Source organism: Nematolebias whitei, chromosome 4, assembly GCF_014905685.2.
Source record: "Nematolebias whitei isolate Nwh7 chromosome 4, NemWhi1, whole genome shotgun sequence".
Taxonomy (NCBI): domain Eukaryota; kingdom Metazoa; phylum Chordata; class Actinopteri; order Cyprinodontiformes; family Rivulidae; genus Nematolebias; species Nematolebias whitei.
In genome coordinates, this window is record NC_056501.1 from 25560968 (window position 1) to 25564703 (window position 3736).

Below are 3736 nucleotides of genomic sequence, written 5' to 3' on the forward strand. Positions count from 1 at the left end.
GTTCTATTAAGTAGGGATGCACAATATTATCAGCATGGTATCGGTATCGAACGATATTAGCGTTAAAGTTCAATATTGGACATCGGCCATTTCATCAAAATAACTCGCCGACATAAGAGACGCTGTTTTTGTATGACAACCCAGTGACAAAGACGCCTGCAGCGCCAGCACATCGTGATGACATCACACGCACCTTCCTGAACTCACGACGGAGAGGAAAATTCAAAATGTCGGTAGTGTGGAAGGTTTTTTTGTTGGTGAGGATGTCGGATTCTGAAGATTTTTGGACTACGTTGAGCCTCGCTACATCGTCCCCAGTTGGAGATATTTTTCTGACATAACCTTACCTGAGTCACAAGCCGTCATTTCCGACGTCATTGAGAAGCTAATAGCTGATAGCACTTGAGTGAGTTTCACCACAGACATTTGGAATTCATGTGCACATTGGATAGACAAAACCTTTGAACTTAAAAAGTCTGTCCTTCATGCACAGGAGTGCAGAGGATCCCACGCTGCAGCTATAGGAACCTGGAACAAGTCTCCACAAGTGAGACAGCATTGCAGCTGACTAATGCCAATAAATAACATTTAATACTTTTCATTTAATATAATTTAAAGTGCTATGCAAATGGATGTTACTGAATATATGTCACCAGCTCTTACAGCTGTTGCACAGTTTTTGTAGCAAATAAGCCTAAATAAGAGAGAGGGCTATGTTCTGACAAAGGAAAGTATATTAAAATATTGGTATTGTTTATTGGCCAAATAAGTTTAACATATCAGCATATCGGATATCGGCCAAAAATCCAATATCGGGCATCTCTAGTATTAAGTAGCACCTTGCTGACGTGTTTCAAACCAGTCTGCTGTTGAGTTCCCAGACAGAATGGCTTTACTCATGTAAAATGAAAGGCCATCAGTCTAAAACAATGGATCATCAGTACATAACAATCAAACGTTATAGGCAAACTGGCCGCTTTCTCACCGAACCAGCCCGAGGGCAACCTGGCCAAAATGGTTAAAAGAAAAAAAAAGTAGGCTCAATCATCCAGGTAAATTAATCACAAAAGTTAAATTGTGTCATCTAGACAGTTTCTTTTTGGAAGAAAATGTTTCATCCATCATCCAAAGGACTTCATCAGTCTGAGACCTGTCAGCAGGATCTGTTGTATTAAGTAGCACCTTGTCAACAACTTCATCTACTTGGCACAGAACACGTTGGTATAATGAACAAGATTTGTTCTGAATAAAACGTTGGGTAAGAACCAACTCCTATTTATGATATCTGGTTTTTCATTGACCTAACGTGGACTGGTCTTGGTAAAAATCTGGCACTGACCTGCAGGCTGTGAAATCCCTAATGCACCCTAACAGGTTTGAATGGTCTGAGAACTAAACTTGTCTTTGCTTTCTTCCCTTATTTTCCAGTCAAATCACTTCAATTTAAAATAGTAAAAATATACATTGAATATATAGACAGAAAAGGGCTGCACTGAAAGTTGAAAAGATTTGTATTTCAAGTACAGAAGTACAGTAAAAAAAAACTTCCAAAAGCAACAGAGCAGAGGTCACAGCATCGCTGTCTTGCAGAGTTAAAACTGACATTAACAGTTTTAATAGATTCTCCCCCGATCTTCTTCTTTTTTTTTTTTTTTGAGGCTTACACTCAGCTCTGCGCTGCTGGCATCAGGGATCCTCTCTCAATGTTTTATTCAGCACAAATCTTGTTCATTTACCAACGTGTTCTGTGCCAAGTAGATAAAGTTGTTTTCTGTCTTCAGCGGTGAAGTTAAAACCGTGTGCGTGTGAAGGGGGAAGCAAGCCAGGGGAGTTATCACATACATGCCAAAACAGTAGAAATGTGTCTGACCTTAAGACAACATGAACATCTGTGTGTGGAAAGCAGAAAGCTGTTCCATGCTCCGTCCTTTGCTGTAATTACAGTAACTGATGAATAATGTAGAACCGTGGACGTGTGAGATTTAAAGAGGCCCCTGGTTGCCTATAATTGTGCATCTGTGAGTCATGATCGCTGCACATTTGACTTGGTGCATAACGGCGCGTTGACCTTCATTATGAGACCACAGCGGCTGCAGGCAGGGGTCAAACACTCTCCAGGGGAGAAGGTGTACTTTATTACTGATTAATGCATGAGTCTCTGGACGGGAGGGGGGAGTTTAATCATTGCACATAGCTTCCCTCCTGGGCTATTAGGCTAAATCAACAGAGGCACATCTGGAGGAGAGATCTTCCACTTGACCAGAAAAACCAGCTGAGAGGTTGAAGAGCTCAGTCGAGTGAGTTTTCCATTAAGACAACAGTACATCGTGTACTTCTACACATCTAAATAGCAACATGTGAAATGTCATCTCGCTTCTCCATGCTTCCCTCCCCTCTATTTTTTGTCTCCTCTTGTCAGATCCACTCTTCAGGCTGCGGGTGTCGACATGTCATGTTGGACCGTAGCCTGTAATCGGGATAATTTCCTGTTTCCATGGTCACAAAGATGCTGTCCGTCTCAGTGCATCAGATGTTACAAAAGCAAAACCATCAATTTGAGCTCTTAAGCACACACTGTGTACACACACAGTGCTTCATGTGCAAACAGACACGCACATAAAAACAAATGCACACTATTCCATCTTGTTTTAGTCAACTGTGAACAAAAACAGGACCACTGGAGATGATTTGTACAAGAAACGGTCAGATTCTGTCTTTAGTTTGTGCTTCAAATTTCATCCAAATTGTGTATTCTTGTTTATATTTACATTTTAAAAGTGTAGGACTCCAAAGCCTGACGTGCGTCATAAAATACAGTATAATCACTTGAATTTGAAATACAAAACAGAGACGGGGTGCCTGTATAAATCTGAATGCAAGACTAATTGCAGAGATATTTGTGCAACACAATCATTCACTACATGGAAAACATTTCAGTTCAACAACAGATATTTACAAAGAAATGAGCTATTTAAAAATATATAATAAGAGTTTGAGCACTGCATGAAAAGTCAATAAATGCAGGATTCAATCACTCACTATTTAACTTCTGTTTATCAAAATGTACAAAGGAATTGTCCAATAATTTGTTTTTTAACATGTAGTATTTATTTCATTTCATAACGTGCTTAAAAAACATGGTGTTAAAAACAAAAATAGGTGGGTTTCTAGTTTTTATCCACTATGAATACCTGAACTTACAGATAGTTCTTTACAAGTCACAGAAACAAAATGAATGAATGTACAGTACGATATGGATGTACTGAATGAATGAATGAATGAATGTGTACAGTACGTACAGTATGTATGTACTGAATGAATGAATGAATGTGTACAGTACGTGCAGTATGCACAGTATGTATGTACTGAATGAATGAATGTGTACAGTACGTACAGTATTCACAGTATGTATGTACTGAATGAATGAATGAATGAATGCGTAATCGCACACAAGCAAGTATGAGAGTACTCATATCAAACCAACAGTCAATTTATGAACTTATTATTTATTAACTTTAAATACATGCTTTATTTTTTATTTTTTTCTTCCACATTGCCTCAGTTTATCTGTCAGCGTGGTGTGATGCTTAACTTTTTTTTACTAGTCTGTGTGCTTGTTCTTGTTTGGTCATTTTTTTCTACTTTGCATGATGGATGGATGGATGGATGGATGGATGGATGGATGGATGGATGGATGGATGGATGGATGGATGGATGGATGGATGGATGGATGGAT